Raw genomic sequence first — 17290 nt, forward strand, 5'->3', positions numbered from 1 at the left:
ACAAATTTCATGGCTTCACAGAAAACACAGAGCCAATACCAGAATTGTCTCTAGTACAGCAGGGCCCACCTGTGATGTACTTGGTCATGGAGAAAATATCTTAACACAGTGAAAAAGAAATGATCCTGGTTTCACCCATCACAAATGATGAGCTGTTGGGAAAAAAAAAAATGTTTTTCATGTTAAATAGGTTCTGTTGTATTTGGTTTTCAAAATGTGATCTCTTAATACCTTTTGAACGTATTTTAGTTGTAGGTGAAGGGTCTTCAATTAGACCCTGCTAGAGCTGAAATAGGCTCCCTTATCAAAGTGTAAAGCCCCTAGGATTGACTTTAAACCAATGATCTGCCTGTTCTTTTTTTCTACTCCTTTAATTGCATTGCTTTGATCCACCATAAAAAAAATCCCAAAATGCACAAACCTGGCCACCTTTGACAAATGTCTGGAGGAGAATACTGCAGGAGGGTCAAGTCATGAAAAAACTTAGCAAATGGGGAAAGCAAAAAGCTGTTCAGAAGCTGAGGGACAAATGCTTCAATCAGATCTGAATTACAGATGTGCATCTTTGAACAGCTGTGTTCATTTTGCTGGGGACAAGATGGTGAGTTTGAGTCTTCTTGCTGCTTTGAAGCACTGATATCAAACACCTGCCCTTGCTGAAGCTAGCAGTGTTACTTCTCAGAATTTTGCTGTTGCATCAGGGGTGCCCTAGTCTTGCAGAGACTGATATGATCTGTCCTTGTAAATGAGCAGACTTGGATGGCTTTCAACCTTTCTTCAAAACTGAGTCTTTGCCCAAGAGATCAGTGCCCTTTAGATATTTCTTTGTTCACTTGATAGCACAGCTTTCCAATGGCAGCCAGAGCAATTGCTCACTTGAAAAGCTGATGCTACTGTGGTATTTATTGAGTGGGAATTCTGAACTGGAAATGAGCAAGGAGGCCGAGCACCAAGTACACAGCCTAGGTTTGGAAATCGGTGTTGATCCCGGGTGACAGTGGAAGGTTGTCACGGTTTAAGCCCAGCTGGTAACTCAGAACCATGCAGCTGCTCTCTCACTCCCCCTTTCTTCCCCCCCTCCCCCAGAGGGATGGGGAGGAGAACAGAATGAATGTAAATTGCACAGGTTTAGATAAGAACAGTCCAGTAAATAAAGTATAATGCAAAACTACTACTACCACCACTAATAATAATAATGATAAGGGAAATAACAAGGGGAGAGAATATAAAACTAAAAAGGGAAAAGAAAAAAACAGCAATAAACCCAAGTAATGTGCAATACAATTGTTCATCACCCACCGACCGATACCCAGCCCGACCTGAGCAGCAATATGGGCATTCCAGCTAACTCCCCCCAGTTGATATACTGGCCATGACGTGCTGTGGTATGGAATACCATTTTGGCTCTGTAGGTGTAGGCCAAGCCCCAGCACATTGCAGTAAGTTGTCCCTCTCTGGTATTGACAGAATGACAGCACACCTTGTCTAAGTGTTCTGCTAATTTTTCCAGATTTCATGCTGGTTTTGGCTCAAATCTTTTCATATATTCTGCAGCTCAGTCAAGGTCCAGGATTGAGAAGTTACCTCTTCTTCTTCCTCTTCCTTCGATTCTTGTACTGTTTCCTCTCGTTCAGATGTCACCCCCTCTAGTATGTGCATTGGGTCTTCATCTTCCTTCATTACAAAAGTTGCTCTTCGTGCCTCTTGTTTGCTTTTCCCCTTGTTTATAGGGGCAACTGATATTGGCACAGATTGATCCTTTGGTTCAGCTGCAGTGTCTATCACTGTGGTTGGAGTGGCTGAAGTGCTTGTCACTGGGGTTAGAGTGGGTGCAGTGTCTGTTAGCAGGGTTTGAGTAGCTGCTGTGCTTGTCACTGGGGTTGGGGTAGCTGCTGTGCTTGTTGCTTTGGATGGATCTGATGCATTGTCTTTTGCTTTGGATGGATCTACTGCATTGTCTGTTGCTTTGCTGTCAGATCCAGAGACATCTTTCTCCTGCTCCTTATAGAATGGGGCTCTGTAGGCATAGGGCAAACCCCAGCATGTTGCAGTGAGTTGTTCCTCTCTGGTATTGCTTGGACGTCAGCACACCTTGTCTAAGTGTTCTACTACTTTTCATGATTTCACACTTGTTAAGGGGTGAAGTTCCAAAGCACTGGAGAGGCCCACTGGCCCAGGTGCTTACCCATACAATTGGTGTTGATCCTGGGTGACAGTGGCAGGTTGTCGTGGTTTAAGCCCAGCCAGTAAATCAGAACCACTCAGCCGCTCTCTCACTCCCTCCCCCTTCTTCCTCCCCACTCCTGGAGGAATGGGAAGTAGAATCAAAAGAATGTAAACCCCATGGGTTGAGATAAGAACAGTCCAATAACTGAAGTATAATACAAAACTACTACTACTATCACTAATAATAATAATGATAAGGGGAGAGAATATAAAACTACAAGGGGAAAGAAAAAGCCAGTAAACCCAAGTGATGCCCAATACCACCCTGTGCTGATGGCTCACTGCCTGCCAACCAATACCCAGTTCACCTCGAGCAGTGACCTGAGCCTTCTGGGTAACTCCTCACAGTTTCTCTACTGGGCATGACATGCTGTGGTATGGAATACCTCTTTGGCTAGTTTGGGTCAGGTGTCCTGTCTCTGCTTCCTATCAGCTTCTTGTGCCCCTCCTCACTGGCAGAGCATGAGAGACTGAAAAGTCCTTGATTGGGTGTCCTGAGTTCAGCAGCAGTCATTTTTTCTCCTTCTTGGTAGCTGGTGCAGTGCTGTGTTTTTGACTTTTGGCCTGGGAACGGTGCTGATAGCACTGATGTTTTTAGTTACTGCTCAAATGTTTGGTCTGGCCAAGGACTTTCTGAGCCTCATGCTCTGCCAGGGAGGAGGGGGAGGCTGAGAGGAAGCAGAGACAAGACACCTGACCCAAGCTAGCCAAAGAGGTATTCCATACCACAGCACGTCATGCCCAGGGAGGTAACTGGGAGTTACCCGGAAGGGCATGGGCTCTCTTTTGGAGTCGGGCTCATTTTGGCGGGTGGTATCATATTCTCTTCCCTTGTTATTTTCTCTTATCATTATTATCATTGGTGGTAGCAGTAGTGATTTGTGTTATACCTTAGTTACTGGACTGTTCTTATCTCAACCCATGGGAGTTACATTCTTTTGATTCTCCTCCCCATCCCTCCGGGAGCAGGGGGGAAGGGAAGAAAAGAAAGAGGGAAGAAGGGGGGTAGTGAGTGAATGAGCTGTGTGGCTGGGTTTAAACCACAACATTGGGGTAAGCATTACTTAGCAACAACTAAAATATTGGTGTGTTATCAGCTTTGTTCTTAGACTAAGGTCAAAAACACAGCACTGCATCAGCTACTAAGGAGAAAAATAACTGTTACAGCTGAACCTAAGACATTATAACAAGATTGTTCTAGAAACCTTATTGAAGGCACTGTCATTTTCATTACAAACTTTTTAATGATACACAGTATAATTGACTTGTGGTTTTAATCACAGCTGTTAAAAGGTACTGTTCCTGCATATTTGACAAACAATGTGAAAAAAACAAAGTCTAAGAACGCTTTATTGATTCATTTCTGTAAAATTTTCTACAAGAGGGTACAAGAAATATAATGACAGAGAACATTATAACAGTACGTCATGATAAAGATGAAAGTCTCTCCTGAAAGACTTCATGGTACAATAACTTGCTCCCTTTTTTGTTATTCACCCAAAGTATTCCCAAGTCTTTGTGAGCTCTCTTTTTCTGAAGTGAAGAAGTAGCAGTCAGACAAAAATGGCTCATCTACCCCAATATTAACATACCCCTAAAGAAGCTGTCATCCTGCACTTTAATTACATGTTTAAATTCACATGTGCAAAATCTTGACCTAGAGATGTAAATAGAAAGTGCAAGAAGTATCAGCCAGTGCTTACTGTCACTATGCTTTTGCTGTGAATGTGCACCTATTAAATTGATTTGTGTCCAGCTTTCCTCATACAGGGAAAGATGGGTTTCATGTCTTTTCTGACACTCTTTATTTTACTCTTTTTCCCCTTAGACTGTCTCCTGCTGTTACCATAAAAGTTGGTTGGAGAAACTCTCTAAGACTCGATTTGGAGTTTTAGAAAGCAGCATTCTTTATTGCAGCACTGGCTGCACACGCAAATTGTTTCACAAAGGTGAGTGCACCCCATGCTTGCCAGCAGCATCTCTATATTTAGCATACTCATGCATATTCACAGATTTTACAGAGAATTACATATTCAAGAGATGTCCAGGAACTAATTGTAATATTTTCATCCTAATTACGCATGCTCTTTCTTGCTGAGTGGGGGTCTCTGGAGGTCACTGATAGTCTTCCTCACTGTGTTTACTGAATGACTTTAGTGCTTGCACATGCTCACAAGGCCCTAGTGCTGAGTTAGCAGTTGGTATGTCCTTGTTTCTGTTCTGTTCCACTCTTGCTCCATGTTGGGTGCCACTCTGATATCTTGAAGGCTGGCATCCTTGGTCTTATTTACTGTCTCCTTAGTTGTTATCAGTCCAGTGATGTTCCTTCCCCCATCAGCCAAACGTTACTTTCTCTCTATGTGTTAGCAAGTTAGAACAGTTTGCTGTATTCTACTATGTTAGTTTAAAGACACACACACTATTGTTAGTTAAAACCTATGATTTAAGCCTACACTGTCACAGAAAATAAACTGCATCTTCACTACAGACAAGCTCTGAGAAATAACACTGACCCCTACAAAAGGGCTGTTTACTGTATTATTTGCCATTGTGACATTACAGATAACCAGAGTGAAGTTGCTGATAAAACAGAAGATTATCTTTGGCTAAAATTAAGTGTGGTGTTGGGGTTGTGTTGGTATTTGTTCTTTTCTTTAAGAACAGGTCTAAATGGTATTGCATTTCTGCAGTGCTCTGCTAACCTCCCTGCTTCTAGGTGGAGTGTTCTGCATATGACTTGACCTTGGGGATAGTGAAAAGCTGGGAACCTGAATCACAGAGCTTCTCTGTTACCATCTGTGCTCTCAGGTGTTAATTTGGGGACATTTGTCTTTGGAAGTGTCATGTTCTACATTTGACACTGATCTTTGTCAGCTGTTTTTACAAGTAGTGTTAGCTTACTGCAGTGAGGATCTTTCTGAATTTTCCTTTCTGGATGGATTATGGCTGAAATGTTGGTGTCCTTTGGAAGAAAACACTGTGTCCTAGGTTCAGCTATAGCAGTCATTTTTCTCCTTCTTAGTAGCTGGTGCAGTGCTGTGTTTTTTACTTTCAGCCTGGGAACAACCCTGATGACACCGATGTTTTTAGTTGTTGCTAAGTAATGTTTATTCTGACTAAGGACTTTCTCAGTCTCACACTTTGCCAGGGAGAAGGGGAAGCTGGGAGGAAGCAGACAGGACACCTGACCTAAACTAGCCTAAGGGGTGTTCCGTGCCACAGCACATCATGTCCAGTATAGAAACTGGGGGGAGTTACCTGGAAGGCCAAATCGCTGCTCAGGTTGGGCTGGGTATCAGTCAGTGGGTGACGAGCAATTGTATTGCGCATTACTTGGGTTTATTGTTGTTTTTTTCATTTCCCCTTTTAGTTTTATATTCTCTCCCATTGTTATTTCCCTTATCATTATTATTATTGGTGGTATGTTCCAGATTCATAGGATTCCCACCCCCCACGTCCATCCCTGAAAGAGGTTCACAGTATCACAGTATCACAGTATGCTAGAGATTGGAAGGGACCTCAAAAGATCATCTAGTCCAATCCCCCTGCCGGAGCAGGAACACCTAGATAATGCTACACAGGAATGTGTCCAGGCGAGTTTTGAATGTCTCCAGAGAAGGAGACTCCACAACCTCCCTGGGCAGCCTGTTCCAGTGTTCTGTCACCCTCACTGAGAAGAAGTTTCTTCTCAAGTTTAAGTGGAACCTCTTGTGTTCCAATTTGTACCCATTACCCCTTGTCCTATCATTGTTTGCCACTGAGTAGAGCCTGGCTCCATCCTCGTGACACTCCCCCTTTATATATTTATATACACTAATAAGGTCACCCCTCAGTCTCCTCTTCTCCAAACTATAGAGACCCAGCTCCCTCAGTCTTTCCTCATAAGGGAGATGCTCCACTCCCTTAATCATCTTAGTTGCCCTGCGCTGGACTCTCTCCAGCAGGTCCCTGTCCTTCTTGAACTGAGGGGCCCAGAACTGGACACAATATTCCACCCAGTGTTTTCTGCTAGGTGGCTGGTGAAGGTCTTTAACTTTTGTATTTGTGCATATATTGAACTAGAGTGGTCACTTAAATTCATGCAACATAACCCGTCAAAGTCTTCACACCCATGCTTATGTACTAAAAGCAAAAAATCAATTGCTGCCCTATTTTGTTTTGCACTATCAAGGTGGTGAGCACTTTGGCTTCAGTTCTTCGCAAATTTTTAACAAGCCTCCAGATGACATGGAGGGAAAGCAAAGCAAAGCAAATCAGTGATGTCCAGGCTCCAAAAACAAGGTTTCACCAATGCATTGTTCAGATGTTCTGGGAGTCTTGGGAACCTGGAGATAGATGCTGTTACTTCCAAAGACACAGTCCTTGGCTTTCCTTATCCCCTTCTCTGCTTAAGGAAGGAATCTTAAATCACACAAGAGCAGCTTCTTGACATTAGCCTTTGAGAACAGAAGGTTCAAATACGATAGTTATTTATTATGTTATTATTACTTATAATAGTTACTTTTGCTTTTTTTTTACTGTGAGGATGATGAAACCTACTTTAGATGACCCTGCTTGAGCAGGGGATTTGGACTAGATCATCTCTCGTGCAAACCACGGGCTGCTTGACCTGCCCTTCCCTCCTGGATGGCCCTCTTATAACAGAGTAGGCCATCCCTCACATCAAGGTCTGGAATGGCATGTGTCCCCATCACTCAGTGCCTGCTGGGTTGCAGCCAGCAGCAGAGTTAAAGGTTCTTCTTGGTGGCAAACACAGAGGCCAACCCAGTCTTGCCCTTGACTATGGTAGGAGGCATTTGGCCAACCTCAGTCCTTGCACCTTGTTGCCAATGCAGTTTCACCTGCTTCATCCAGTAACAAGTCACTACTATGGCAAAGCACACACATTTACATTAGCAGAGTAACTATTACAGGGTGCAGCAGCATGTTGAAGATGCTGATGACAGCGGGGGACCAGCCAAAGAAAATTTCCCATCAGTGGGTTCTCCCACCCTCTTAAGTTGTTCCATTACCTGCTTTATAACACTACCATCATATTAGAATCTTTCTGGCTTCTGCCTTAGCATTTTCTAGCAGCTGCTGTAAATTTGCATGCTCTAACATTTCTTTTACAAGTGACAAATCCATACAAGGTGTAGTCTCTTATTAGCAACTGGCTAGTAAATACAGGTGGTTTATACACAAAATCACAGCCTCTAATAATAGCTACATTGCAAGCACACATATTAGAGTTGGTAAACACAGTCTGGTTATAAACTTCATTGATTTACATGTATTTACAGCAGAATTAGCTACGATGATTGCTAAGTAAGCCATTGACTGGAGAGGGATTCACGCCTACAGCGCTCATCACAATATTGCAGTTTGATGTAGACATTTCATTTGTCCCCAAGTGATGTTTTGTGAATCATTCCTTTTTCTCTTCCTCTGTCACATTCTGCTCAGGATCTTCAAGGTCAGCTCCTGCAGCTGAGGCATCAGGTTCCTCAGCTTGTCTGTCCAGCTCATGGTATGGCTTGACAAACTGTAGGTGGCCACCACCAACCTGTAGGTAGGAGGACACAAGCATACCCCCTCCCCCAGGTTATCAGGTCCACTGGCCCTTCCCATTTCTGTGGGCCCAAAGGATCACAATACCACATTTGCCTTTAAGCCACAAGGATTTACACCCATGGCAAATGAGGATTGAGCTGTTGACTGACAGTCAGGGAAAGACCTGACAATTTGCTTTGCTTGAGAAGAAGACAGGTTAAAGTGTTTCTTTAAAACAGAGGTATTCTGATGAAAAAAGGAATGTGAAGCAGCTGCAGAAGTAAACTGCACAGCGTTAACAGTCAAGGAGTGTGCTGTGTCATTACCTACAGTTAACGGGCCAGGTAGGTTGGAATGCGACCTGATATGACCAATAAAAACAGAATAATTACTGCAGCAGCCAATACAGGAGCTCTATGAGCCTCAACACCAACATCCTGTAGTGCCCCAACAAACTCATCAATGTCTGTAAATTTTTCCTCTGACTGGGGCTAACGCAGTCCCGCAATCCCCACCTGCACTCTCATATGCTAGCCAAAATAAAAGTGCACAAGCAACCCCATGACCATCAGTCTGCCTTTGTATAGCATTGTCCAATCGGTCTAGAAAAGACACATAGGGGTCCTGAGACACCCCCCCCCCAGCGAACACCCATGAAAGAAGTAGTCTTCCCCCACTGCCCTGATCCAGGCACTCGCCTCCAGGCCTGAGCAGCCACACAGGTGGCCCACTGGAATACCAGTGTGTTTAGATCTGAACTATGAAGCCAAACAGAAACCACATTAATCACAGTGACTGTCTTCAGTCACTATAAATTCCATTCTATAAACAATCACTCCTCAGGCTGTTTCCCAGCCCAACCTTGCACCCATGCACACAAACACTCCCTGGCCTGCTCAAGACCCAGGTGCACTATCAGCAATTATTCTTCTTCTTTAATCTTCCACATAGCAGGAGCAGGACAGCTTGCAGTTTTTTATATCTCCTCCTTTCCACCTCTTCCCTTATCGTGAGCCACTTTGTCCAAGCGCAGGCCCTGTAAATCCCCTAATTGGCTTAGCTTTTCAGTCATTTGTTCAATGGGGTTTCCTTGTTCTGATAGTAGTATAGGTATAAGATATGCCTTCCATGCTGGTGGACATCCCTCTAAAAGTGTGTTGTGTATTTTGGGAATTAAGGACTGTTGCATATAAAGCTCGGGAGATCCCACTAAGACAGCTAGTTTCATGCCCTCTGCTTTAAGCAATTGGCAGGCTTGCCGCAGATTGGTCCCCTCTTTAGCCGCAGGGGGCCAGGCACCATCATTAGTATATCGATCTGACATTCCCTCTCCAGCTACTGCAATCATGGTGACATATTGGTCGCCTATGTGATGTAATGCTGATTGTACATACAGATCAGAGGTGAGTCCCATGAGTTTTTTCGCATCTACTCCATATAGTAGTAACACAGTATCAGCTCCTTCCTCCATGAGGCGAACCAGCCAGTTCTGGGGTTTCTCTCCTGGTCTCTGCTTATATTTATCCAATAAGTTACTAATCTCCTTAGGACTATAGTCTGTCAGTTTGTCTGTTCTTACATGTCCATTTGCTCTGGTAATCATCTTACGTTTGAACACAGGAGCTGCATGGGCTCCTTCCTTTTTCACGTCTGCTTCATCTTCAGTATTTGATTCTGACTCACTGGTACCCGGAATATCTCCATTCCATGTCTCTGGGTCCCAGTTGGGATCAGATACAAGGGCACGGACCTGTGGCCTCACTGCCTTCTTATCTTTTTTATTGCTCCGTTTTTTAGCAACGCGAACAGTGTATTTTTCTGCTAGGGTGTCACATTTTTTCCCAAGTCTCTCACCCTGCTCTGCAGCAGGTACAAATGCCTGCCTCTGCAACAGCACTTCTGCTTTAACTATTTCTAGCTCAGAATGTAAATCTGCTATTTGTTGCTTCAACTCTGTGTTCTTATCTATCATGCCTTTGTAGGCAAGCAGCAAGCAGCCTGTCATGTGTCCGGCATGACTCAGTCGCTCCTTCGAGTGGGTATGGGGGGTTTCTAAAAACTCACCCCAATACTTTAACACTCCCATGGGGTCCTTAGCTCCTCACGGTTCAGGTCCTACATTAGTGCAAGTCTCTATTTTATCCCACAACATGCTCCATGGTTCCTGCATCCACCCCAGCCTCTCCAAAGCAGGAGCCATGGCCTGAGGCTCTTTCCTATGAAACATAGTGATAGTATCTTACACAAAAACCTTAAAGCAACCCTGACAGCACACATACGCACACACAGACCAAGCCCTGTTTTCACATCCACAAAGACCAGCACCTCTTGGTGCAGCTACTCACTCAGCTGACCTGTTCTCAGTCCACAGTGTTTGTATTATGAGAATCCCATACTCATTGCCAATTATGTTCCAGGCTCGTAGGATTCCCATGTACAAAGACTGGACACCAAACACAATGTAAACAATCAAATGCTCTAGTCTATTTATTGAGGTATTAATGTGAAGCAAATATATATGTATTAATGCGAAGCAGGTTACATACATACCAACCCCTGGTTGAATGGGATACCGCCGAGCAGGAGGAGATGGAACATGTTGCCTGGTCAGAGTGGTGGTAGGCAGTGCATAGTCAGGGTGTCCCCTGAATCAAGATGTGCATCTGGCCTTCTTACCCGTCCATCCCTGCACAGGTCCTTATATCCCCCCTCGGTTGGAGTGGAAAATTACCAGTTGCAACATCAGCGCACACATGGCCAGCGTGGGAACAGATGTTTACTGGCATAAGACTCCCTTTTCCTAACAGCAGTGTTAACTCCCCTATTTTCAAGGTTATGTTCCCACAACCCATGACAAACAGTACTTTACTATTTTTGGGTGTTTCACCATGAATCATCACTGACACATGGTATCAGTAGTAGTTTTGTGTTATACCTTAGTTACCGGACTGTTCTTATCTCAACCTGTGGAGGTTACATTCTTTCGATTCTCCTCCCCATCCCTCCGGGAGTGGTGAGGGGACGAATGGGGGGAGTGAGTGAGCGGCTGCGTGGTTCTTAGTTACCGGCTGGGCTTAAACCATGACAGCTCTTTGTGGCACCCAACATGGGGCATGAAGGGTTGAGATAGCGACAGATCTGACCAGAGCGTGTCTAACTGTATTTGTGGTAAGCATTCATTGTTTTGGATTAATAGTCACTCATCACAATGCTGATTTATTGGCTCTCAAAGTTGTTGCACTTGATCTCAGAGTTTCAGCATGTCATACCTTACTTACAGCCAGAATTTGCTGTTTTAGTGTTTATTGTCTAGGGGGCCTTGGCTAATGTTCTTGTTTCGCTGCAATTTATGGTAATGACTTGTAATACAATAGACTCATTGATCATGAAACTAGTCTGGCTTGAGTTCCCAGTGTAGTCATTACCTCTGTACTCTGGGAGGAATATAATGGAAGTGTTTAGCAAATACACATCTTTTTTTTCCCGCCTTGGGGGGTAAGCCTTTGAAGGAGACATTCCCTTACTCCCCAACTCCCCCACCAGAATATTTACAGCATCATTTGAGAGTTCTGAAGGTTTTGGATGGCCTTTGAATATCCTTGAGTCTTGCCTGCTGATTATGATGGGAATCATCATGTTGACACCCATACAGAGTGTGTTTTACCCACAACCATTTCATCTGATCTTGAAAGTTAAGCAGGGTTGTGTTTGGGTCTTGTCTAGGGTTAGATGATGATATAGGGGGCCAAGAGATTTTCTCCGAGGCTGGACAGTCATGAGTGGCAGGGTGTGAGAGATAGTATGGGCATGTATCTAGGCAGGTGGGCCCCTTCAGTGCTTTGGAACTTCACCACTGAACAAGTGCAAAATCCAGAAAAACTAGTAAAACACTTAAATGAGGTGGAGGTGAGGGATAATCAGGTTTACTGGACTGTGTGGATCAGATGACCTGACACATCAGTCCCACAGAAGTATAAGGCTCCAGTAGATACTGGTGCACAGTGCACCCTGATGCCATCAAACTGTCAAGGGGTGGAACCCATCTATATTTCCAGAGTGACAGGAAGATCCCAGGAGTTGACTGTACTGGAGGCTGAAATCAGCCTGACTGGGAGGAAGTGGCAAAAGCAACCCATTGTGACTGGTCCAGAGGTTCCATGCATCCTCTACCTCAGGAGAGGGTACTTCAAACAAATAAAATGTACAAGTCTCTGGGAAAATCGAACTGTACAATGGGCTGTTAAAAACTACACTGAGAGCAATGGATGGTGGGACTTTCAAACATTGGAATACACATTTACCAAAAGCTACATGGTTATTCAGCACTAGGGGATCTGCCAACAGGGCTGGCCCGGCCCAGCCCAGTCAGAACTTTTACATACTGTAGAAGAGGATAAAGTTACTGTGGTGCACAGAAAGAATTTGCTGGGAAAGACAGTCTGGGTTATTCCTGCTTCAGGTAAAGGCAAACACCATTCATGGGATTGCTTTTGCTCAGGGACCTGGATATACTTGGTGGGTAATGCGGGACTCTTTCACGGACACCCCCTTTTTGTGGGGAAAGAGCTTGCATGCCCTTGTGAGGTTGGGAGCTATGCTGGTGGTGTCTTATGCCTCCGGTAGGGTCTCCCATGCCAGACAGGTGTCAACTGAAGGGTCAGACAAAGTGTGTCCATGGGCAGGATGGGCTCACTAGCCTTCGGGCAACCATCCTAGGAGAAGGACAACTCTAACTTCAAACCCAGGCAGAGGAAGCTTGTATAGCCCTGTAAGGCCATCCAAGAGAAGGACACTCTAATCAAACATATGACCTGAGACTTTGCTGTCACCATCCAAGCTCACTAGGCCCTGGCAGAGGTGGGGTGTAAAGGGTGTAAAGGGTGGGGCCACTTCTGCGCACGCAGTGCCTCACCTAAAAAATCCACTGCACAGGCCCAAAGGGTTTACTCACACTTGCAAAGCCCTGTAGCGACAGGCGAGGGACAAAATGACAGGTGATAAGGTACACTGGAAGTCGCAGACAAAGCTCTGCATGGAGGCAGTTCAGGACATTGCTTGCTCGAGACTGACCCAGGAGATGACAGTCTTGTTTGGCAACATCCTGAATGACCAAGCAGACTTTTTTCAAGGAGAACACTGCTTGCTCCATACGGAGAGAGGCATAGAAAAGGTGGCCTAACAAAGCTCATGTCCCCCTCCACATGGTTGGCTAGCTGTGGCCAATGGGCATCTTCCATTGAGGTCAATTAAAGAAAAAGAGACAAAGGCATACACCTGCCTCCAAAGGTGTGTCCAGATTGACACTTGCATGTTGGAAAATCATAACCATGCTTGATAAAGTGAACAGTGGGCATCCTGAGCACTGTTCTGCCCTAATTGCCCACAAATTGTCACGACTTAACATCGATATTGCTGCTCTCAGTGAATCATAGAATCATAGAATAGTTAGGGTCAGAAAGGACCTTAAGATCATCTAGTTCCTACGCCCCTGCCATGGGCAGGGACACCTCACACTAAACCACCTCACCCAAAGCTTAGTCCAACCTGGCCTTGAACACTGCCAGGGACAGAGCACGCACAACGACCCTGGGCAACTAGTGCCTCACCACCCTAACAGGAAAGAATTTCCTCCTTAAACAGGGGAAGTTTAGATGGATATAAGTTTTAACCCATTACCCCTTGTCTTGTCACTCCAGACCCTAATGAAGAGTTCCTCCCCAGCATCCCTTCAGACCCCCTTCAGATAATGGAAGGCTCCTATGAGGTCTCCACGCAGCCTTCTCTTCTCCAGGCTGAACAGCCCCAACTTTCTCAGCCTATTTTCGTACGGGAGGTGCTCCAGTCCCCTGATCATCCTCGTGGCCCTTCTCTGGACTTGTTCCAACAGTTCCATGTCTTTTTCATGTTGAGGACACCAGAACTGCACACAATACTCCAGGTGAGGTCTCACGAGAGCAGAATAGAGGAGCAGGATCACCTCCTTCTACATGCTGGTCATGCTCCTTTTGATGCAGACCAAGATACAGTTGGCTTTCTGGGCTGCTAGCACACACTGCTGGCTCATGTTCATTTTCTCATCAACCAGCACACCCAAGTCCTTCACCGCAGGGCTGCTCTGAATCTCTTCTTTGCCCAACCTGTAGCTGTGCCTGGGATTGCTCCGACCCAGGTGTAGGACCTTGCACTTGGCATGGTTAAACTTCATAAGGTTGGCATCAGCCCACCTCACAAGGGTGTCGAGGTCCCGCTGGATGGCATTCCTTCCCTCCAGCATATCAACCGAACCACACAGCTTGCTGTCATCAGCAAACTTGCTGAGGGTGCACTCAATCCCACTGTCCATGTCAGCGACGAAGATGTTAAACAAGACCGGTCCCAACACCGATCCCTGAGGGAAACCACTCATTACTGGTCTCCAGCCAGACATGGAGCCCTTGACCGCAACTCTTTGTGTGCAGCCATCCATCCAGTTCTTTATCCACCGAGTGGTCCATCTATCAAATTGATGTCTCTCCAATTTAGAGACAAGGATGTTGTGTGGGACAGTGTCGAATGCTTCCGTCATTCCAACAGATGTGAGGATGGTTGAAGTCCCCCATTAGGACAAGGGCCTGTGAGCGTGAGGCTTTTCCTATCTGTCTATAGAGTGCTTCATCCGCAGGTTCTTCTTGATCAGGTGGTCTGTAATAGATCCCCACAGTAATGTCTCCCATAGCTGTTTTCCCTTTAACCCTGACCCACAAACTCTCTGTTAATTGATCCCCTGTCCCCAGACAGAGTTCCATACTCTCCAGCCTATCCCTAACATAAAGGGCAACTCCCCCTCCCCACCTGCCAGGCCTGTCTTTTCTAAAGAGCCTGTAACCTTCCATTCCAACACTCCAGTCTTATGAGCCATCCCACCATGTTTCTGTGATGCCTATTATATCATATCCCCATAGATGTGCACACATCTCTAATTCCTCTTGTTTGTTCCCCATGCTATGGGCATTTGTATAGAGGCATCTGAGCCGAGCTCCAAATGAAGCCAGCTCATTGGCTGGAGTGGCTGGAATATATTTGCTTTGCTCCAAGCATTTATTATAGGTGCTGGCAACTGACTAGGTGTGTTGGGATGGCATGATACCCCCCTCCCCCAGCACATCTAGTTTAAAGCCTCCTTGACCAGTCTGGCAAGCCTCCTACCAAAACTGCTCTTTCCCTTCGTTATCCTCAGACCAGCTCCACCAGCCCCCAGTAGACCTGCCCTACAGACTTGGGTCCCGTGTTCAAGACACCCAAACCCCTGACTATGACACCACCCTTTTAACCATTTATTAACCTGGCCAATCCTTCTAGCTTTTTTTAGGTCCTCCCCCGTATCCTGGAGAATTGATGAAAAGACTGTCTGAGTTCCAGAGCCCCTAACCACCTCTCCCAGGGCTCTGTAGTCCTTCTTTATGTTCCCCAGGCTAATACTGACTAGCACCCACATGTATCACTAGAAGCGGGTAATAGTCCATGGGACTTACTAGAGCAGGCAGCCTCTCTGCAATATCCCTGATCCGTGCCCCTGGTAGGCAGCACACCTCCCTTGAGACTGGGTCAGGCCGACAGATGAGTGCTTCTGTCCCTTTCAAAGTAGAAGTGAAGTTCGCCTTCATGAGGAAGGTAGCCTTAAAGAACATGGTGCTGGCTATACGCTCTACTGGTCAGGCAAATCCAAAACTGAAAGTCATCTTTCTGGAGTTAGCTTCAATGTTAAAAACTCCATCGTCTCTAAACTTGAAAATTTGCCCATAGGTCATTCCGATCGTATTATCTCCTTACGTCTTCCACTACACAATAAGCAGCATGTTGTTCTTTTCAGCATATATGCTCCAACTCTGTAAGGTGACCCTGCAGAAAAAGAAAAATTCTACTCCGACCTGCGTCACCTCACTCAAAAGTTTCCTATAGAAGATAAGATCATAATCCTTCGGGACTTCAACGCCCAAGTAGGTAAGAACTTTGAAGCCTGGAAAGGAGTACTAGGCAAGCAAGGTGTTGATAGCTGAAATGATAACAGTCGCCTCTTGATAGAGTTTTGTGCAGAGCAGCAGGTTACCATCACCAACACTATTTTCCAGCAGAAAGACAGCCTGAAGACAACCTGGATGCATCCTCGATCTAAACATTGGCACCTTATTGATTATGTCTTAGTGCGCCAGAGAAATATTCATGATATCTGTCACACCCGAGTGATGCCTAGTGCAGAATGTCAAACAGACTACCGCCTTGTGCGTTGCAAACTTAACTTCCACTTCAAGCCCAAACCTGGTGACCTTATAAGTGTCTATAAATATATAAAGGGGGAGTGTCACGAGGATGGAGCCAGGCTCTACTCAGTGGCAAACAATGATAGGACAAGGGGTAATGGGTACAAACTGGAACACAAGAGGTTCCACTTAAACTTGAGAAGAAACTTCTTCTCAGTGAGGGTGACGGAACACTGGAACAGGCTGCCCAGGGAGGTTGTGGAGTCTCCTTCCCTGGAGACATTCAAAACCCGCCTGGACACATTCCTGTGTAACATTATCTAGGTGTTCCTGCTCCGGCAGGGGGATTGGACTAGATGATCTTTCGAGGTCCCTTCCAATCTCTAGCATACTGTGATACTAAGAGGAGCGGCATTCCGAGGAGGAGGCTCAATGTTAATAACCTCCAAATAGCTGCAGTGAGGGACAGCTTTCAGGCTAACCTTCAAACTAGGCTTGAAGACCAGCTTATAGATTCTTCTCCTGAAGTGCTTTGGCAACATATTAAAAATAGCATCCTGCAGTCCTCTGTAGAATCCTTTGGGTTCTCCTTAAAGAAAAACAAAAGCTGGTTTGACGATAGCAATCAGGAGGTCCAGGAATTGCTGACAAAGAAGAGATCTGCTCATCAAGCACACCTCGCTCAGCCACTTTGCCATGTAAGAAAAGCAGCCTTTCATCTTGCATGTAGCAAACTCCAACAGAAACTTCGAGACATCCAGAACAAGTGGTGGCTCAACTTAGCAGAAAAGGCTCAATTATGTGCAGATTTGGGTGACCACAGAGGATTCTATGAGGCTCTGAAAGCAGTGTATGGACCCACATTTCAGGTTCAAAGTCCCTTACTTAGTGCAGATGGCCAAATGCTTCTTACAGATAAAATCTCCATCCTGAATTGTTGGTCTGAACATTTTCAAACACTCTTTAGTGCTAACCATGTAGTCCAAGGCGAAGGAATCCAGCACATTTTAAAACATCAGGTGAAAAATCAATTGGATTTAGCCCCTACCATGGGAGAGACTCTTAAGACTATACAGCAGGTGAAAACTGGCAAGGCAGCTGGGGTCGATGGAATCCCACCTGAAATCTGGAAGCATGGAGGCCAAGCACTTCATGCTAAATTTCACGAGCTAGTTGTGCGCTGTTGGGAACAAGGTAAACTACCATCAGATTTTTGTGACGCAATCATCATCATTCTTATAAGAAAAAAGATGTAAAGTCAGACTGCTCAAGCTACCGAGGTATAACTCTGCTCT

Source organism: Pezoporus wallicus, unplaced genomic scaffold, assembly GCF_028554395.1.
Source record: "Pezoporus wallicus isolate ANWC-B61680 ecotype Strahan unplaced genomic scaffold, APGP_CSIRO_Pwel_v1 contig_4038, whole genome shotgun sequence".
NCBI classification, from domain to species: Eukaryota; Metazoa; Chordata; class Aves; order Psittaciformes; family Psittacidae; genus Pezoporus; species Pezoporus wallicus.